This window comes from Moschus berezovskii, chromosome 10, assembly GCF_049115385.1.
Source record: "Moschus berezovskii isolate FMDL1 chromosome 10, NW_MosBer_1.0, whole genome shotgun sequence".
NCBI classification, from domain to species: Eukaryota; Metazoa; Chordata; class Mammalia; order Artiodactyla; family Moschidae; genus Moschus; species Moschus berezovskii.
The window spans coordinates 42458035-42480451 of NC_142469.1; the positions used below are offsets into that span (position 1 = coordinate 42458035).

General features: G+C 38.4%; 1 long non-coding RNA gene across 3 annotated transcripts in view; it reads left to right on the forward strand.

Annotated features, from left to right (window-relative positions):
• Positions 1-22417, forward strand: part of LOC129561191 (uncharacterized) — a 166196-nt gene that overhangs the window by 70561 nt on the left and 73218 nt on the right. For all 3 annotated transcript variants that reach the window (XR_008686939.2, XR_016038493.1, XR_016038494.1), the window contains exon 2: positions 2092-2170. This is a non-coding gene — a long non-coding RNA (uncharacterized LOC129561191). The remainder of the gene's footprint in view (positions 1-2091; positions 2171-22417) is intronic.

Genomic DNA, 22417 nt, shown 5'->3' on the forward strand with positions numbered 1-22417 from the left:
TGTTCTTGCCCGAAAGATCCCATGGACAGAGAGCCTGGTGGGCTACAGTTATCAAGTTGGACACAACTGAGCATACACACACAGTAGGGTTTGTGGTGGTTTTTTTTATGAAACATTGACTAATAACCAAGTCAAGTGTTTTGAATTGTTCCTAGATGAGTCTGGAGAGCCTGATTATAGGTTCTAAAAGGAGACCATCCGCTACTTGATGCCTTTCACAACTGATTATAGTGTACCCCCTGGTCAAGGCTGCCCTTTTCTCTAACGTACACCCCTTAGTACCTGGGAGGGGACAACTGCACAGCACAGAGGAAGAAAGATCACTCTTAGAGTCCTCTCACATTCAGGGTGCCTTACAATATGTCAGACCACTATTAAGCTCAAGGTGTGTGGGTGTGTGTATATTTTTTTAAAAATACGAAGAGTTTTGCTGTTCAAGTTGAAAGAATGACAAAAAAAAAAAAAGCCAAAGTTTTATTGAGGTCAGAATAATGTCTCAAAGATTTGTTTTTCAAGGTCATTAGAATTTCAATTCCTGATCTGGAAAAGAGATACATAGATCTATATTTATTCTGCTACTTCTTACAATAATAGATATTTAACTTTGATAACACTAGTAATCAATTCCCAGGAAGCAAGCTGTTTCTAGAACATCAAAAATTGCACAAATATTCTTTAAATAGACTTCCCTGGTATCTCAGCTGGTAAAGAATCTACTTGCAATGCAGGAGACCCTGTCTGGAAGTCCTCTAGAGAAGGCATAGGCTACCCACTCCAGTATTCTTGGGCTTCCCTGATGGCTCAGTTGGTAGAGAATCTGCCTGCAATGTGGGAGACCTGGGTCCAATTCCTGGGTAGGGAAGGTCCCCTGGAGAAGGCAACAGCTACCCACTCCAGTATTCTGGCCTGGAGAATTCCATGGACTGTATAGTCCATGGGGTCGCAAAGAGTTGGACATGGCTGAGTGACTTTCACTTTCATTCCTTAAATAAGCTAAGTGTATAAATGGTTGAAATGCTAAAATTGAGGGATTCTGGGTTTATGATTAATGCTAATATTTGAAGCAGTTTTACAGAAGTGCATATAATTGAGAAAGCAGGTTTTTGGGGTAAAATCAAAGTATTTATTAGTAAAGTTCTCTACGATACTTAGATGAAAGACATTGTAGAGGTATAAAATACCATTATTATCATCATCATCATCATTAATAACCAGTCTAATACTCTAATGATTTTCTTGAAGTTGCTTTGTTGGTTTTTCATGCATTAACTTTTTGGACATGATTGCAATTAAGGCATTAGAAACTGATGATTTGGGTTAACTCTGGGAACAAGAAGAAAGCAAATTAAGCAAGCATCACCAAGCCTAAAAACTCTTTAAGATGAGCAAATTTTCCATGTCTTAAGAGTACTTTCATATTTACTTCTAAAGCTACCCTTTCATATAAGTTAACATACCAGAATGGAAGGTTGGTTATATCAGAGAAAAACAGAAATGATGCTAGATCTCATAATACAAGATAACTCCAGTATTTATGGATAATGATGATAGTTCAGCTTGCATTAAATTTGAATTTTAGCAAATCATGTCAAAAGAAATGACATTATCTCATCCAAAGTCAGAAAACCCAGTGACTCTGAAATTGGTTCTTGGGAACAGGTCCATATGGTTAGTTAATGTGTTTTGATGCTATCTGGGTGGTGTTCTGGAAAGCAAACTTGCTTTATTCTGCAAAGAAAAGCCAGATTCCAAATATTTTCATAGTTCTTTTACTGAACATTGATATTTTGCTCTACTTTCAATTTTTTTGTAGACATAGCCATTTTGAATGATGACATGTTCAGATAAAGTAATAGTTTTCCTGGAAGAATGATTATACCTGCAACTAAAAAATCAAACTTGGAAAAAAGAAATAGTCAGCAATATAAAGGCGCCAACATGGCTTTTAAAGGAAAGTTTTGAGTCACTAAAAAAGAACTAGATAATTCCTATTAGTTATAAAGTGATTTTTTAAAACTATGTTAGAAGAAGCATAAAAAAAACGGAAAAAAAACATTGCAAGCCATCTTTCATGAGCTTCCTTGTTATCAGGTCTTGGATGGATGATTTTACTACTCAAAAGCTGCATTATAAGTCTTGACAACTAAACTCCAGTAGAAAAAAGAAAAAGGTAAGTGGAGCATATTGATAAAATAAAATTTCAAATTAAACAATGTTTAAAGGAAAAACTCCATCTTCAGTTTAAAAGATTGTTTTAAAAAGACTTTCAAACATAAGTCAAAGCATTTTCCTACTTTAGAAAATAAAGTCTCTGTAGTCAAGAGTTTCTTTGATCATTGAAATGTCCAAAAGTATCTAAAGATCATTATTTTAAAAATAAATTTAATGTTCAAGATGGTAAATCGATTGCAATTTTTTTCAAATTGGATGTTCTGATGTGTTTTTCAGTGTGTGTAAGTTCTATGAGAACATTTTTTTTATGATTTTCTGTTTTCATTTCACTAAATTAAAAATGTATATGCAGCATATGCAAGACCACCTAAAGATTGCTGTATGAACTCAGGGTTTCTATTTGTGTTACAATTGTTTCAACGTTGAAAGATCACCTAAGTAGTCAGTATCTAACTCTTCATGTCCTGTGACCAGTCTCATGTCAAAACAGGAATTGTCCCCAGATAGCCATTGAGATGCTTTTTGCCAGTTGTAATGACAGAACTTCACTTTTACAATAATGAATTACAATAGAAAAACCTTTTTATTGACTAAGCTTTTTAACAAATCGTGGTTGTTTATTTGATATTATAAAGTTGGAGTCATGAAGAAACTAACAATAGTGAACTTACTACATAAATGAACTTTATGTTTTTTGCTATGTGGAGTGCTATGTCAAAGTTGATTTTACCATAATTGGTTACAGAGAAGTGGTGGCAGTTTGGGACCTTCCCTTTTCACACTGAGGAACAGACACACTCAAATGAATAGAGCCTGAGAGGACGCAGTCAGAATACTCACCGTATTCAGGCCAGGAGTAAATGTCAGGTGTGGATCTGTCTTGTCTTTGTATGTTGAGGTACTGGTTGTTGTTGCTGGGTCGCTAAGTTGTGTCCGACTGTCCCTCACCATCTCCCGGACTTTTCTCAAGTTCATGTCCATTGAATCGGTGATGCCATTCAAACATCTCATCCTCTGTTGCCTTCTTCTCCTTTTGTCTTCAGTCTTTCCCAGCATCAGGGTCTTTTCCAATGAGTCGACTTTTTGCATCAGGTGGCCAAAGTGTTGGAGCTTCAGCTTAAGCATCAGTTCTTCTGATGAGTATTCAAGATTGATTACCTATAAGATTGACTGGTTTGATCTTCTTGAGGCAACTTGTAAATGTTCAATATTAGTAAATGCAGAAGATAATATAAGAAAAATATTTTTAAAATTCAGTGAAAATTTATTTTTTTTTACATTATTATATTTTGGGATTTACGGTTGCATTTTGTCAGTAATGGATTGATGGTAAAGATAAGTTAATGATCAAAAATTTCCCTTTTGATTAGATAATACTGAAGGTTGAGAAAATTGATATAGAGGAATTCAATTTAATTTAGACTCACTGTTGAACAAACTGTCAAAGTTATTTTTGAAATAAACAGCAAAGCTTGATAACAGCATCTTCCCTCCTCCCTCCCTCCCTCTCTCCCTTCCTTCCATCCATCCTTCTTCCCACACTTTCTCCTTCCCTTCCGTCTTCTCTTTTGATCTGTCTCACCCTCTCTTTTCTCTTTCCTTCTCTCCTCCTTACCCCTTTCTCCTGAAAGTTGAGAAAAGCAAGATAACACCCAGCTATTAATTCTGGATAATTGAGATATTATTTATCAAACTAAAAGAATTTCTAAAGCAATGTCATGTACATTTTCTTTTTCCTTGAGTCTTTAAGTATTAAGAATGGTTTGAGTTTCAGGACATTTGGGCCATATTTTTTTCCCCTACTGATTTATTCAGATCATACTCATGTGAAGACTTAGCAAGCTGGTATGAAATTAGACTCTAATGCTGGGAAAGACTGAAGGCAGGAGGAGAAGGGAGCAACAGAGGATGAGATGGTTGGATGGCATCATTGGCTCGATGGACATGATGAATTTGAGCAAACTCTGGGAAATAGTGAAGGACAGGGAAGCCTGTCATGCTGCAGTTCATGGGGTCGCCAAGAGTTAGACATGACTTAGCGACTGAACAACAGAAATGAAATTAGAGTTCATTAGTCTTCAGAGACCCAGGTGTCCCTGGAAACAACTTCCACTGAATTCTTAATTCTTTAAAAAGAAATTTAAAAATCTTAAATCTTTAAAAAACTTAATTCTTTAAAAAGGTTCATTCAGCTCAGTTCAATAAATAATATTTGAGAATGTACTATATCCAAAACACTACACTAAGCCCTGGAGGTAAAAAGATAAGTTGGAAATTATTTCAGCTCTCAGGGAATTTAAAATCTGGTGTGGGATGTTAATATGGAGAATGGAAAGGTAAACATTAATTTTTTTTAAAAATTGTATATTTTATGTTAATCTACTAGTGCTTCTTAATACTTTTTATAAATACTTTCTGGCATTTATTTTTGAATTAGATTTCTGAACTTATGAACGAGTTACTTCTATTTTACTGGTTTCACAATGTGAGAGAAGAGGCATGATTATTACATATGATATTCTTTGCAATATGAAAATGCCCTCAGGCTGGGATTCATGGATAATAGTGAAAGTAAAATAAGTAAACAGTGAAACTGTGTTGAAAGGAGGCTGAGTCCCACATGGACACATTAGCTAGTGTTGAATGACAAATGATAGCAGTGTTTAGTCTTTTTCAGTCCTGGTGGCAGGAATGAGGAGCTCAGGTAGCCATAGGTGGTATGAGCCATTGAGGAGATGTTCCTGGAACAATCTCTGTGTTAAAAATAAAAATATAAGCCCAAACAGTACAAATTTAAGATAAAACTAAAAGTTAAACCTTAAATAACATGGCTTTTGATTATTTTGCTTTCATTTAAAAAAGTGCTCAATATTAATGGAAGGTGGAGTATTTAATCTGCACTTAGAGCAGGACACATAACTTAGTAAAACACTTATTCAGAACCAGAAAGCAAAACAACAGCAAAAACAACAAACAACCATTGTGCTGTCATTACTTACATAATCAGATGGGAATAAGGGCAAGAATATTTGCAGGGCGGGTGTTAGAATAAAAGTGATGAGCCCAGAATATCCTCTTTAGATCTGAGTTCATCAATTATGTCTTAGTGGGTGGTAGTATCATGGAGAAAGTCTGTGGTCAAATAAGTTTGAGGAGCATTGGGATAAATAAAGCTAAACAGACTTCTTTATTGTTGGACATTTTCTAGCCTTGCTCATGTGCCCTGTAACTCTCCAGGAGGGGAAAATTTTAGAGAGAATTCCCTAAATGCATTCAACTATGAATGCATTTAAAAGAACTCACAGGGGAAGTGAGTCCTTGGAACATAGTTTTAGAAATGCCTATACTAGTGTAGAGCATATGGAAAGCACTGTTATTATTATTTTTTATTTTGAAAGAAAAGAAATGAAGCCAGTTTAATTATCTCCTGGGTCCAACATGAAGTTAGGTAGGTGCTTGATATGTGTTATCTCATTTTATCCCAATCCCTGTGATATATTGCTACTTTTCCCCTGCCATGCCCCCTGACCATCCCCCAATTTCCAATTGCAGCTTAGGAAACTGAGGATCTAAGAGGTTTACCTGGTAAACCAGTAAGATTTAGGCTGGGATTAAAATTTACAGTTTTTTAAAAGCTTGAATTTTGAAATTTTGACTTGCAACTGAAATAAGTTGAGTCATGAATTGCATCACATGACTGATTCATTGCTGAGCTCAAGAAACACTATTATGTGAAACTCTGGTGGTACAGTGATGAAGATATAGCTCCTTCCTAAGAACTTAAAGTCTGGTGGGAAAAGCAGACCCATGAATAAATAATATCAATGCAGTATAGTAAGTGATCAAAACAGACTCACACACCTCTTTGCCTTTGTTCATAATATTTTCTCTCCACAAAGTACAGTGAACCTGAGCCCTCAACCCCACCGTTTTATAACCATGAGAAGTTGTAAGATTGAATTGCAATGTGTCTGATTATCTTTCCCTAGATTGGCAGTATTTTGAAGAGTGATATTATCTCAGATATTCCTAGAGCCACCAGTGCCCAAAGTAGTGCTTTTCTTGACTATAGCAGACCCAGAGTAAATAGTTTTGTTTGGTTGCTTGGCTGTTTTTGAAATAAAATAAATCCTTTTTTTTTGTTAAGTTAAATTTTACCATTGTTTAAAAATCATTAGCAATGTAAACTGTAGCATCAAGAAAATTCTTAGAGACAGAAAACTGTAGAATGTTCTTCCTGTTTTATTTTTTACTTCCCATCATTTTGTCATTAACACATAGACTATGAGGAAACATCAGAGGAAATACGGCATGGACTATGTTGCTCATTAGGAAACCCACAAGAGCCTTCTCATGAACTATTAATAACAATCTGGTTCGATTATGAGGCAATTTTAGCAATTATGGAGAGAACATGAAGACTAGAAGGAAGTCCCTCATAGAGCCTTAAGCATCAGTCTTTTTTGAAATCTTGAGTTATAAAGTCCCAGGGGGCATCTAAGGCAAGCCTGGGGAAAATGCAATTATTTTAACTAGTAATAATTAAATTAGCAAGAGTGTAGGCATTTACTTTTGTCAAATCTTGTTCAGACTTTAGAGACTTTGCAAGAGATTTAAATATATGAAAGGATCTTTCCTATCTGTTTGTAATCTGAAATTAATTGGTTATTAAAAAACAGTTGAAGTTGGGAATCATAAATGTAACATATGTGATTCTTGAACAGTCAGCATAATGGAAGCATAGTTATTTGTTTATAAATTATCAAATCTACATGGCAAGTTTAAAACATAAATATATTGCCTCATATGTTTTAGCCTTTAAAAAGAGGAGGTATAAACAACTAAGTGTCTCACAGTTAGTACAGGAATAAATACATAGAAATATAGCAAGGGGAAAGGTTTGTCAAATCTGTAACCATTTTGGTTTTACTTCAGCCATATTTTAACTCTAGATATTCCCTGAGAACATTATTTAAAGCAGGAGTCAGCCTATTTTTTTCTACAAAGAGCCAGATAGTAGATAAATGCTTTGCAGTCTCCTACAGTCTTTCAATAACTATTTAACTCTGCCATTGCAGGGGGGCAAACAGCCACAGATTACACATAAATGAATGGGCCTGCCTGTATCCAGTGAAACAGCATTTACAAAGCAGCCAGTGGCCTTGATTTAAAGCATTGACACTGCTGCACATCAGGGTTATCTGTGGGAAGTGACTGAATCTCTGAGGAGCCATCTCTAGCTTTGCAAGCTCAGAACAGGAACAGCAGTCCCCTTCTTTGGAGAAATGCTCACCCCACATTCCCATGCGATGATGTCAGAGTTTGTGCTTGCACATTCCCCTTTGACTGAGGGTCTTCTTTGGCTGATTCAACTCTTCCTCATTGAATGGCTACAATTGTCATTGGCCCATGCTAACGTGAGTTGTCCTTCTGTGTCTTGGTCCTGGGAGGGTCTTGCCAGTACAAGTGAGTAGGCACTTCGCTTCTGAAGATGAGGCTAGCAGGGAAGAGGGGCAGCTGCCACCTCTTTGGTTTCACCGGTGCCCCAAGCTGAAGACCCCATGCCTTCCTCAGCTGAGGCCTTCCTGAGCTCACACAGCTGGGAGAAGCTGAGATTCTCCCAAATGGACATGATTGTCGATGAGCAGTTATCTTCCCCTCCTTGTAAAATTCCCCCAAAGTGGGATCTCTCCAGCTAATGCCACTCTGGGGGAGATATTTGGCACGCTCGCCCTCGATCCAGCCCACAGGTTGTAAACTTGATCACTTCTCCATGCTGTGCTGGAATTTACTCCCACTTGGCTGTTCTCCAAGTGTTGTAAACATCCTAATCCCTCCAGGAAGCTTTTGTAAAAAATATTTTGTTTCCCAAAGAAGTCATTGGTCCCCTTTCACAATCCTGAGCAGCATGGTCTTTGGGGAAACTTTAGCAGAAATGAACAGAAAACACCCAGATGAGCCTGTTTCTTCTTGTCTCTTGAACCATTGTCCGCCCTTGCCCACTGTGAGAGCCCTCCTCATGCTCTCATGTGGCTGGTGGATTTTCTGGTTAATGTGAAGCTTTGAACAATCCGAATCCCTCCATGATTTCGGGGGATTGTTTGGACTGTGTTATGGCAACAGGGTGGGCCCCCAAAGAGGATGTTCTTGGTCAGCAGTCACCAATTCCTAAAGGAACACAGCTCAGCATGCTACATGTTTACTGAAACAACCCTGTGGTTTGTCAAACTGCAGTTGATGTTGACTATTTTCCTGGGCACTCCCACTAAAAACAAAAACTGGGCTGATGGCTCAGAAACAAGTGACTCATGTGCATCCAACGTGAAGGAAACTAAAGGCAAGTCAAAATGAAAGCTGGAAAGAGCTCTAATTATTTGTAAGTCCTACTGTATGATTATTAAACTTGTTCCCATTAATGAGATCTGTCAGTCCTGATTGAATTTGTGTTTTTATAAAAAGGGGATTATATATCTGCCTCATTGAAGCTGAATATGAATTGTGCCATATAATAACAAATGATGATTTATGAGGGAATTTCCAAGTATGAATACTAAGATAGGTGGTTTTCTTTGATCATTGTAACAAACTCTCAAGCAGGTATTGTCCCCATTTTATGATGAGAAAAACTGAGGCTTAGGTCAGATAACAAGCCCTTGGTCAAACTGGCAACAAATGATGGAGTCAGAACCAAAATCTGTGGAAGTACCACACAAAGCACTAAACATCTGAAAGAAACTGAAGAATCATGAATTTACTGGCTTTTTTAGTGGGGGCCAGGTTTATGTTTTCTTGGACTAATGGAGTTTGCACCCTTGGTGAATACATTTGCAAATATATAATGCACAATTTCTCTGAGAACCCTAAATTAATGTTTTATCTTCCAAAACAGTGGATCTCAGCCAGGGGCAATTATTTCAAATCCCCATCCCTTTACCCACAAATATATGGAAATGCCTGGAAACATTTTTGGTCCTCACAACTGGGTGGGAGCTGCTACTGGCATCAATACAGAGGCTGCAATTGCTGCTAAAATCCCACAGTGTATAAGATAGTCATTCTCTCAACAAAAAATTAACCTTCCAAATTGTCGATAGTGCCAGGTTTACGAAACTCTATTTTAGGGTGCTCTGGAAATTAATAGATTATTGGAAAGATCAAGAACTCGAATAAGCAGAGCTAAACAGCTCATATCCATAGAGAATTCTATCTCTAGCAGTTTTCACATATCAGCCCCTTTAGCACGTCTCCAGCAAGACTGGTCTGTGATGTCATTGAATTTTATAAAAATGCCAAAGTGATATCAAAATGGAGCTCCAGTGTTTCAGAGAAGATAACTTTGGCAGCCATGTTCCTTGTTTCTTGTTCTTTGGCAGCCATGTTTTTAAATCTTTTTTCATTCTTAAGCTGAACAGTTTTTCCAAAAAATGGCAATGTCTGAAACTGTGCCTTTTCTTTTGAAATACAGCATATGCTTGTTTAAACGCTCCATGTAGCCAGAGTTCCAAACATGGGGCTTTTCACATTTGTTTCTCATCATTTTTGACAATTAGCCTCCCTTATTTCAATAAACACCTCACTCTTAAAGAGTAGTTCTTGAGTACCATTTATCTTTTCCTGGGTGGAGTTAAGATTTCCCATGAACAATCATGTCACATTTTTCTTTGCAAAATGTTTTTCCAAGTGTTTAACTCTGTGGGCAAACCTACAGGGTAGACAAAAAGGGATATTTTGAGAATTGAAAGTCTTCTCTAAGCTCCTGATGCTAATCCTTTAGTTTCCACATTAAGGAAACGCGCCCCACCCCACACCGGCTCTGAAAGAAGTCAGGACTTAACATTAGGGATATAGTTTCACTTCAATACAGGTAAATAACATTCCTGTTGGCAACTATCCAGGAAATTTTAACCTAACATATATGTTGCTGAGTTTAATAATCTTTTACTATATCAACTTTGGAATTTGAAGAAAAACTAATAGAAAGTTAAAATAATTAAGTTATAAACTTGTTGCTGCTGCTGCTGCTGCTAAGTCGCTTCAGTTGTGTCTGACTCTGTGCAACCCCATAGACAGCAGCCCACCAGACTCCTCCGTCCATGGGATTTTCCAGGCAAGAGTACTGGAGTGGGGTGCCATTGCCTTCTCCGTAAACCTGTTCAGTTCAGTTCAGTTCAGTTCAGTCGCTCAGTCGTGTCTGACTCTTTGCGACCCCATGAATCACAGCCTGTTAGAAAAACATAAATACTGATTGATACACTGTTACTTTTATGGGACCAATCAGTTTAATTAAATAACATCATTTCTAAGAAAAAGTTTGAAAATGGCTGATTATTTTTTATTGAGTTTTAAAATTGGGTTCTAAAAGTCATATCTAGGATTACTCTTAGGTTATGAAAAAAAAATTTGAGGGGCACTTCTACATTGGTGTTTGAGAGACTGTTTTTAAGGCAGAAGGAGACTGGCTTCCAAGAGACATTTAAAGTGCCAAAGACTTGCATAGAAAAGATGAAACCATAGTCTCCCCACTTCCTCTTAACTTCATCAAAACCATACAAAACCATGAAATTGAGTTTTCCTCCTTCCTAGTTTTTTACTGTCACATATTAGAGTCATCGTTTGTGTCTACATTCCTTTTTAAGAGGAAAAAAAATCCAAAATTAAAAAAAATAATTGGAACTGATCTCATTATGAATGGGCATACAGAGCCATACTAGGGAAGTATTGCCCCCAGAGTTGACCGTGACAGTATCAGATGAAGGAAGGCCCTTTAGTTTATAAACATAGAACACTGGTTTAGACTGAGCAGTAATTGTTTTTTGCCCCACTTCTCTGACAGTTGAGAAACAAGAGTTCCTGAATTTGTTTTGTTTTCCTTGCTAAACCAAAATTGTGTGTGTGGGGGTGTCTATAAAATGCATAATCAATTATGTGGCATATAGACATATAGGCAAACTCAGACAACAGGTATAATATGTACCAGGATTGGACATTACCACTTATTTCCAAGGAATTTCTCAATTGGAAACTTAAGTTTCTCAGTCTGCCTTGTAAAGCTTCTTCCTCCTCTTCTTCCACTTCTTCCCCTCCATTTCCTCCTCCTCCTCCTGTTTGCTCTGCTGCTGCTGCTGCTAAGTCGCTTCAGTCGTGTCCGACTCTGTGCGACCCCATAGACGGCAGCCAACCAGACTCCGCTGTCCCTGGGATTCTCCAGGCAAGAACACTGGAGTGGGTTGCCATTTCCTTCTCCAACGTGTGAAAGTGAAAAGTGAAAGTGAAGTCGCTCAGTCGTGTCTGACTAGTAGCGACCCCATGGACTGCAGCCCACCAGGCTCCTCTGTCCACGCGATTTTCTAGGCAAGAGTACTGGAGTGGCTTGCCATTGCCTTCTCCACCTGTTTGCTCTACTGCAATCAAAATGAGAAGATTTAAGGATAGTCTTTTACCTCCATCAGAGTGTGAATTTTACAAAGAACTATTTTATAGTCTGGATTTCTTGGTTTGTGATTTTATTGGCTTGCCTAGCAGGCTGCTTCTCCCTGGAGAAATTAAGTCTTCAGACTTCTGGTTGGCAAAGTCTTTGAGTCCCTCTGCTGTGCTCCCCTTGGGGGATGGAAGTGTCTCAGGTTGGTCTACAGTGACTTTGCTCACTGAGCAGTGTGCTACTGTTCCATGGGAAAATGCCAATTGGCAGCCAGGCATGAGTGGTCTGGACAATTAGCAGGCTTCTGTTCAGTTGTTGGTCTTATTGACTACAGAGCAAGCATGTCACTTAGATGAGAGAGGAATTTGGGCATGTGAAGGAACTGGCCAGGATCCAGTGGCAGAGGACTGGTCCTACCCTAATCTCCATAAGCCCTCCAAATATACCAAATACATAAGACTCTGAATTAAAACAAACAGAGAGCTTGCTGTGCATGCAAATTCAAGACAAGAACAGCAATACTTCTATTCCAAATAGATTTTTGTCTGTAAGCCCCTTTTGATGTAGGAATGCTATAACTGTCCATGTCAATAAGTTAGGAGGGACTATTCCTAGATTTTAAAAAGTGAGTTATGGTTGGTGTTAAGCTCACTTGCTGATATTTCTTTAGCAATGTTGAGCCTCCTTGGATTATATAGCTCTTGAGCAAAAAAGTTTACAAAAGTTTCTGGGATTATAAGGAGTTGAGCAAACACTAACTAGAGGCATCTTGGATAACCAGAAGAGAGATTTAGGATTAAACTAGATTATTAACAGATGGTTGGGAAACATCTAGAAAAAGAAGCCGTGATAGCTCAGAAATTCCACAGATTAACCAAAAACAAATCATTCCAAAGAAACACCATTTCCTATTTAAATCAGCTTTGTTGAGTGGTAGATAAGAAAAATATTATAGGTACAGTGTTTCATTTTAGTAGGACATTTTATAGAGTCTCAGATGAGATTGTTTTGTCATGAAACAATCATTGGATTTGGAGTCAGAAAACTGACCTGACTCCCACTTATCAGTTCCATGAACAAGTATGTGGCTGTTCTGAAGCTAGATTTCTTCATCTCTTAAATTGGCGTATTTACTTATGTATTTTCAATCTCATTCCAAAATTACTGAATGCTTGAGAGCCAGGTTAATAACTGTGGCTTGGATGAAGCTCTACTTAGACGATGAGCTCACAGTGAGATAAAGAACTAGACTCATCAATTATACCTCAATTAAAAAAATTTTTTTTAAATCATTAAGAAAGAGAACTAGGTTTAAAGGCTATTGGTCTGTGGATCAATATTGGCTTTATATAAGGATCTTATTGAGGGTCCCACACAACTTTAACTTTTGTCTTGTTCAATGTATTACTGAAACATTTTGTAGAAATATAGAATTGATTATTAAAGTGTACATCAATATGGGAGGATAGCTTCCAATTATAGAAACAAATTATCAAAATATTTTATACCTGCCAAGCTGAACTAAAACACAATGCCAGGTTTATTGCACATAGACACGCTATGCATAGATATATTTTTAAATTATAAAATGTCAGTAACATAACTATAAGATGGGAACTGACTACAATAGGAAATCAAGAAAAAAAGCACTAAGGAATTAAAGTGAAAATAAGACAAACAGTAGAAAAATTCAGATGATTTCCTCCACTTGTGCAAAAATTTCACCTTATATCAATTAAACAAACATTCACTGAATTTTCCCAGTCCCTGCCTTTGTGGAACTCATACTAAGATAGGATTTGATACTGATTTGATCCATGTTGTGATAAAGGTATGTAAAAGGGACTGTTGGAGCTGAGAAGGTGACATAGGTGAGACATTTTACATGTGGTGTGCATATATACGTATAGGTGTGAGTGTACCTGTATGGGTCAGGGGAAGCTCAGCAGGTTGTGCTGAGTTGGGTTCTGAGGAATTGGAGTTACCTAGTTGGACAACATGGGGAAGAGCATCCTGTATTAAGGAGATCATGGCATGGAAATGCATGGTATGGTTTAGGAGTATTAACAGTTTTATATGGCCAAAGCTTGGATTTGTGTATGAGCCAAGTTATGAATGGCTTTTTTTCAGTCATATTTATATTCTTTCTCATATTCCTTTCTGGTATGATTTATTATAGGATATTGAGTATAATTCCCTATTTTAGACAATAGGACTTGTTGTTTATTTTATATAGAGAAGTTGTATCTGTTAATCCCAAGCTCCTAATTTATCCCTTTTCCATCCTCTCTTCCCTTTGTTAGCTATAAATTTATTTTCTGTGCCTGTGAGTCTATTTCTGTTTGTAAATAAGTTCATCTGAATCATATTTTAGATTCCATATATATATGCTATTCTGTGGCATTTGTCTTTTTCTGTGTGACTTCACTTAGTATGATAATCTCTAGGTTCATCCGTGTTGCTATAAACGGCATTATTTTATTCTTTTTTATGGCTGAGTAGTATTCCATAGTATACATATACCACATCTTCTTTTTCCATTCATTCATCATGGACATTTAGGTTGTTTTCATGGTTTGGCTATTGTAAATAGTGTTGTAATGAGCATTGGCATGCATGTGTATTTTCAAATTATGATTTTCTCTAGATATATGCCCAGGAGTGGGATTGTTAGATCATATGGCAACTCTATTTTGAGTTTTTTAAGGAACCTCCACACTGTTTTTCATAGTAGGTGCACCAATTTACATTTTAATATACTAAATTATTTGAACTTAATCTTACAGGTGATGGGGAAAGCCTCACTGATTGGTGATCACTTGGTGGCATCAGTGGATTTGTGTTTAAGAAAACAACTTTAAGGACTCAGTGCTGCATGGACAAGTCAGAAGAAGATGGAAGCAGGGAAATATTTTAAGCAATAGGTTAGTTAGGAGCTTTTGGTTGCAAAGGATAGAAATCTAAATTGACCTAGTTTGAGCAAAATAGAAAGTTGATTGGATCCTATAACCAAGTGTAGATGTAAAATAGGCTTTAAAAATGACTCTGTAAGAATCAGTGACCTGAGCCCCATTTGGATTTTCTTTTTCTATGTCTTGTCTTTAGTTCTTCCTATGTCAGCTTCCTTCTCTCATGTGAAATTCTTTATTAGGCTTGATTTGTGACTACAAGCAGCTCTCTTCAGGGAGTTTCAATAATCTTGTATAAAGGCAAAATTGGCTAGTTGGGTCATGTGCTCATCTATGGACAAATCACTAAGGCATGTGATGGGATATTTTGACAGGCTTGGAGCTTCCCTGCCTATCTAATGCCTACTTCTTATTGAAAACAGAACCCTGAGTTTGTTTTGGGGTATAGTGTGTCCAGCACCATGCAATTTATCATGATTAGTTTAAGCCAAGCATTACAATTTTATTCTATATTTTCTTCAATTTTTATGTTTGCATGTGTGTATTTTGCGACTGAAGATATCCTTGAAACCTACTTCATTCCAGTGAGATTTCAAGGAAAGTATGCTGCATAAGTTTCTGAAAATCCATTTACATTCTTGATAAAAATGATTGGAATTAATTGGGGCCCTCTTTCCTCCTCCTGCTTTTTTTTTCTTGACCTTAGAACACATATATAATTTGAGTTGCAGGAGCCAACTGGTGACCATGAGCTAACATGAGTGTGGGGAATGCCAAGAAAATTACAAAGGCATAGACCCAAGTTTTTTGAGCCATTAAAACTAATGTGAGCAACTTCCTACCTCCAGCATTATTATTAAGTCAGAAAAACAAATCCTTGTTTGCTTAAGCTACTGTTAAACAGTTTTAATTACTTGCAACCAATTACCTTTTAAGTGTTATAGTATTTTGAGTGAAATACTTTGGGCATGGAGTAAGGTCAAGCAAGAAATTGACAGCTACTATTCAGAACACACATCTAATAGGACGAGGGAGGAGAACCAGTTCTCCCCGAAGACAAGAGTGTGTGAAGGATAGAAATTGTCTCTGTAGGAATCATTTTTTAAGTGTGGCAGAAAGAATGAATGACAGGGTGAGCATGTCTCAAATATTCAAAGACATATGTATGGAAGAGGCATTCAGTTCAGTTCAGTTCAGTCGCTCAGTCGTGTCCGACTCTCCGCGACCCCATGAATCACAGCACGCCAGGCCTCCCTGTCCATCACCAACTCCCGGAGTTCACTCAAACTCATGTCCACAGAATCGGTGATGCCATCCAGCCATCTCATTCTCCGTCGTCCCCTTCTCCTCCCGCCCCCAACCTTTCCCAGCATCAGAGTCTTTTCCAGTGAGTCAACTCGTCTCATGAGGTGGCCAAAGTATTGGAGTTTCAGCTTTAGCATCAGTCCCTCCAATGAACATCCAGGATTGATCTCCTTTAGAATGGACTGGTTGGATCTCCTTGCAGTATAAGGGACTCTCAAGAGTCTTCTCCAACACCACAGTTCAAACGCATCGATTCTTCGGCGATCAGCTTTCTTCACAGTCCAACTCTCACATCCATACATGACCACGGGAAAAACCATTGCCTTGACTAGACGGACCTTGGTCGGCAAAGTAATGTCTCTGCTTTTTAATATACTATCAAGGTTGGTCATAACTTTCCTTCCAAGGAGCAAGCGTCTTTTAATTTCATGGCTGCAATCAGCATCTGCAGTGATTTTGGAGCCCAAAAAAACAAAGTCTGACACTGTTTCCACTGTTTTTCCATCTATTTCCCATGAAGTGATGGGACCAGATGCCATGATCGTGAAGTCAAGTGGGCCTTAGAAAGCATCACTACGAACAAAGCTAGTGGAGGTGATGGAATTCCAGTTGAGCTATTTCAAGTCTTGAAAGATGATGCTGTGAAAGTGCTGCACTCAATATGCCAGCAGATTTGGAAAACTCAGCAGTGGCCACAGGACTGGAAGAGGTCAGTCTTCATTCCAATCCCAAAGAAAGGGAATGCCAAAGAATGCTCAAACTACCGCACAATTGCACTCATCTCACACGCTAGTAAAGTCATGCTCAAAATTCTCCAAGCCAGGCTTCAGCAGTATGTAAACCGTGAACTCCCAGATGTTCAAGCAGGTTTTAGAAAAGGCAGAGGCACCAGAGATCAAATTGCCAACATCCGCTGGATCATGGAGAAAGCAAGAGAGTTTCAGAAAAACATCTATTTCTGCTTCATTGACTATGCCAAAGCCTTTGACTGTGTGTGTGGAAGAGGCATTAGACTGATCTATAATCTTGGTGTCATTTTTATCTCAGAGTAAGGCAGAAACATAAGGAGACCCTAAAATTTTGAGGTAGAATGTTTATAACTGAATAACCGCCAAGGAGAAACGTTTAGAGGTGAGTTTATCCTTAATTTTGTGGGATGTGGAGCTATGTTCTCTCGGGTATAGTGAAGAGAGCTTATAGCCTATATTTTATCACTGCCTTTTTGTTGTTTAGTGGCTCAGTCATGTCTGACTCTTTTGTGACCCCATGGACTGTAACACCAGTCTCCTTGGTCCATGGGATTTCCCAGGCAAGAATATTGGAGTGGGTTGCCAGTTCCTTCTCTAGGAGATCTTCCCAACACAGGGACCAAACCCGTGTTTCTGCGTCTCCTGCATTGCAGGCAGATTCTTTATCACTGAGCCACCAATGCCTCCATTTAATGCTATCTGCTTGTGTGCAAGGATTATTGTTTTTCAGTTGCTAAGTTGTGTACAACTTTTTGTGACCCCATGGATTGCAGCGTGTACACAGATGGAGGGTGCTTGTTTGGTGGCCATGCTAAAGAGGAAGAAACTCATTCAAATTCTTTGCCACCTTTGACTATCTGATCTTCCAGATAAAAAATTTTTAGAAAACATAGAGATAAAACCCAACATTTTCCAGGTCTTTCAACTTGTTTTCCATCTTTGGAAACAGCATATATTTGTGGTTGAGTCTAGGCACAGGAGCTAGATGATCTGAGTTCAAATTTGACTTCACTTACTTATTTTGTGACCCTGGGCCAATTAATTAACATTGTGTATCTCAGTTTTCTCATAAGTAAAGGGGAAATAATAATAACAACAACAACAAGAATACTATTTATATAAAAGGGCTTTGTGAGGATTAAATAAGTTAATTCAGGCAAAGTACTAAAAATAACATTAACTCACTGATGCTTTTCTTTCATTGACTTTTGCTATGTTTTATATAAAATAATTCATAGTTTAAAATAAAATTGGAAAATATTATTCATATCTAGTATGTTTCAGACATTATTAGACCATATACAGAATATTAACCTTGCCCACCAAAAGCTCATAGTCTACTTGTGGAGACGAAGTACAAAACTCACAAGAAAAAAGAACACATACAATTAGAAAGAGGAACATGTACAACAGTGCAAGCAATGTCACATGGTGGTAACATTGTAAGGCAAATTATTGGTGTGTGGGCTTTTTATGTTTGCTGAATGGATTCATGAAAAAACATTGGTAAAATTTAAGTGCTCATTTGATATCTCATTATAATCGATGCTGGGAGATGGCTTAAAAGAAAAACCAAATGTGAAAGGTAAAAGAGACAGATTAAGTTAGACCTAGCATCTCCTAAAGTATGAAAAATTACAGATTATGTGGGTCATTAATAAATAAGTAAAACATCAAGCAGCCTTCCAGCATTTGTGAAGAATTACTCTTGGAAACAGATAGGCTGGAAATATGGTCTGAGTTTATGAGAAGTTTATGTATATATCTGATCCCAGGCCAGGAACAGATTCCAAGCATGTCCACAGAGTTGGTCGCACATGTGAGTGTCCTGGGAAGCCCAGCCATAATTCTATTTCCCTGAGTTGTTCAGTCTCTGACTGAAATGTTCTTGGAAACGTAAATATGCCGAACACTGTAGAAATCAGAATGATTTATATGATTATTTTTCTGTAGAGCCATGTTTTAATCTTCGTAGCAAATTAGGCTTAGTATTCCTCAAGATTTATTCACTCAACTGATTAAAGTTCTAATAGTGTTAAGAATCATTTACCTTTCTTCTAAGGCATTTTAATATCTTTCACACTACTCAAAATCACAGTTTACTGTGCTTTTGCAAAAGGAAACAAAAAAATAAATGGAAAGAGCCAGGCATGAAGTGAGTTAAACTGGAGAGTCCAGCCCCTAAATTCCAAGTATTTTAATGGATATTCTTGTTTTTCTCTGTGTTTTTAGGAAAAACTTGCTATCTCAAAATCTGAAATCACATTAGTTTGTAAAGGCTATTCTGTTAGAACTGGAGGTTCAAAAAGTCTTGGGTGAGAGGAAGCTTTTGAAATTCCACCTGCACAGAAATCTTTTCCACAGGCTGGCTGACAGTTGCTCGTCTAATCTCTGGCTGAGTCTTTGCCATAACAAGTACCTTATTTCTATACAAGTCCATTCTACTGTTGAATATCTGGTATCAAATCTTCTACATACAATCCAAATGTCATTTGCCTCTTCAGTCTCTGAATATTTGTAAGGTTATGTTTCTATTAAAACCCAAATTATGATGACTTTGAGTATCTACGGGACTTTGTAAGAGTCCGAGTCTTTTTAGAAAACTTGGGTTTATTTTTCATTGCCCCCACCCAAAATGGTGTTGTTTCACATATGCTCTCATACAGATCCAGTCCAGTTCTTGACTCTGCCCCTTTAATCAATGGGCCATGTTACTGGCTCAAACCCAGATGGTCCTTATAAAGTATCCACTCGTTCAGGCCCAGCTGTCTATTACTAATAATCACTGCTTTGGAACTCCCATTTTTCCTTTGGCCATCCAACCTGAGTACAGGACAAATCTTCAGGTAGTTCTCTATAGCACAGGCTGTCATTTTCATGAAGATTTATCAACGATTTGGAATTATTTGCCATTAGATACAGTTACCCTTGTACCTGTAGGCCATGAAAGTCTCACACAACACACCCTGTGTAGTCCCTGGCTTTCTTCCTCCTGGCAAGATCAATTCATCTCCACCAGATAGAGCTTCCTCGGGTCCCCCAGTCACTAGGCCAAGAGAGAAAAAATTCACCTTTCACACCACTTTCAGTTCTGTTCAGTTCAGTTTAGTTCAGTCACTCAGTTGTGTCCGACTCCTTGCGACCCCATGAAGCACAGCACGCCAGGCCTCCCTGTCCATCACCAACTCCCGGAGTTTACTCAAACTCATGTCCATCGAGTCGGTGATGCCATCCAGCCATCTCATTCTCTGTCGTCCCCGTCTCCTCCCACCCCCAGTCCTTCCCAGCATCAGACTCTTTTCCAGTGAGTCAACTCGTCGCATGAGGTGGCCACTCTCAGATCTACATTATTCTGTCCTCACACCCGCTTTTTTCCCTAGGTAATTATCCTGTGAGATTCAAGGACGATTATGTTAATATGGAACAATCCAACATCAGTCATTTCCCAAAGTGTGAGTTTTTCAGTGTTATGAAAATGCTAAGTAAAGGACCTTCTATCAGGAAAGGTTCTTGTTGGAATTAACAGAATACAACTGTGGGTGACTTAAACAGGAAGGAAATTTGTCAGAGAGAAATCAGGTGACTCTCAGAATCAGGCTTAGATAACAGTGACCTGTGAGGTTAGACTGGAGGAAGCAGTTTGGGCCCAGGTACAGTTGGGGTCTGCTTAGAAAGTTTCCCCCAGCACAGCCATCTCTGGATACTTGTTTTAGCCATCAGCCTCAGACTCAGTCTTCTCCTACTTTTAGATGCTAAGCTAGTGCTATCGAATAGAAGTCCCCATCAGCGTGACAGTATGTCTTCACTGTTCAACAAGTAGACACTAGTCAGGTGTAGTTATTGAGCACTTGAGATGTGGCTAGTGTGTCTGGAGATCTAAACTTTTATTTGACTTTAACTAAAATGAATTTAAATAACCACATGTGGCTATTAGTTTACTATATTAGCTCAGTCCTAAAGTATCAGGGATTTGATTTAGGTCATATCTGAATGGTCTAGTGGTTTTCCCTACTTTCTTCAATTTAACTCTGAATTTGGCAATAAGGAGTTCATGATCTGAGCCACAGTCAGCTCCTGGTCTTGTTTTTGCTAACTGTATACAGCTTCTCCATCTTTGGCTGCAAAGAATATAATCAATCTGATTTCAGTGTTGACCATCTGGTGATGTCCATGTGTAGAGTCTTCTCTTGTGTTGTTGGAAGAGGGTGTTTGCTATGACCAGTGCGTTCTCTTGACAAAACTCTATTAGCCTTTGCCCTGCTTCATTCTGTGCTCCAAGGCCAAATTTGCCTGTTACTCCAGGTGTTTCTTGACTTCCTACTTTTGCATTCCAGTCCCCTATAATGAAAAGGACATCTCTTTTGGGTGTTAGTTCTAAAAGGTCTTGTAGGTCTTCATAGAACCATTCAACTTCGGCTTCTTCAGCATTACTGGTTGGGGCATAGGCCTGGGTTACTGTAATATTGAATGGTTTGCCTTGGAAACGAACAGAAATCATTCTGTCGTTTTTAAGATTGCATCCAAGTACTGCATTTCGGACTCGTTTGTTGACCATGATGGCTACTCCATTTCTTCTAAGGGATTCCTGCCCACAGTAGTAGATATAATGGTCATCTGAGTTAAATTCACCCATTCCAGTCCATTTAATTCACTGATTCCTAGAATGTCTATGTTCACTCTTGCCATCTCCTGTTTGACCACTTCCACTTTGCCTTGATTCATGGACCTAACATTCCAGGTTCCTATGCAATATTGCTCTTTACAGCAGCGGACCTTGCTTCTATCATCGGTCACATCCACAACTGGGTATTGGTTTTGCTTTTGCTCCATCCCTTCATTCCTTCTAGAGTTACTTCTCCACTGATCTCCAGTAGCATACTGGGCACCTACCGACCTGGGGAATTCCTCATTCAATATCCTATCATTTTGCCCTTTGATACTGTTCATGGGGTTCTCAAGGCAAGTATACTGAAGTGGTGTGCCATTCCCTTCTCTAGTGGACCACATTCGGCTGTGGTCCATGTGATCAGATCGACTAGTTTCCTGTGATTATGATTTCAGTGTGTCTGCCCTCTGATGCCCCCTCACAATACCTACCGTCTTATTTGGGTTTCTCTTACCTTGGGCATGGGATATCTCTTCACAGCTGCTCCAAGAGGGCGCAGCCACTGCACCTTACCTTGGATACAGTCGAAGTGAGAAATAGATTCAAAGGACTAGATCTGATAGATAGAGTACCTGATGAACTCTGGACGGAGGTTCATGACATTGTGCAGGAGACAGGGACCAAGACCATCCCCATGGAAAAGAAATGCAAAAAAGCAAAATGGCTATCTGAGGAGGCCTTACAAATAGCTGTGAAAAGAAGAGAAGTGAAAAGCAAAGGAGAAAAGGAAAGATATAAGCATCTGAATGCAGAGTTCCAAAGAATAGCAAGGAGAGATAAGAAAGCCTTCCTCAGTGATTAATGCAAAGAAATAGAGGAAAACACAGAATAGGAAAAATAAGAGATCTCTTCAAGAAAATTAGAGATTCCAAGGGAACATTTCATGCAAAGATGGGCTCGATAAGGGACAGAAATGGCATGGACCTCACAGAAGCAGAAGATATTAAAAAGAGGTGGCAAGAATACACAGAAGAACTGTACAAAAAAGATCTTCACGACCAGGATAGTCACGATAACGTGATCACTGACCTAGAGCCAGACATCTTGAAATGTGAAGTCAAGTGGGCCTTGGAAAGCATCACTACGAACAAAGCTAGTGGAGGTGATGGAATTCCAGTTGAGCTATTTCAAGTCTTGAAAGATGATGCTGTGAAAGTGCTGCACTCAATATGCCAGCAGATTTGGAACACTCAGCAGT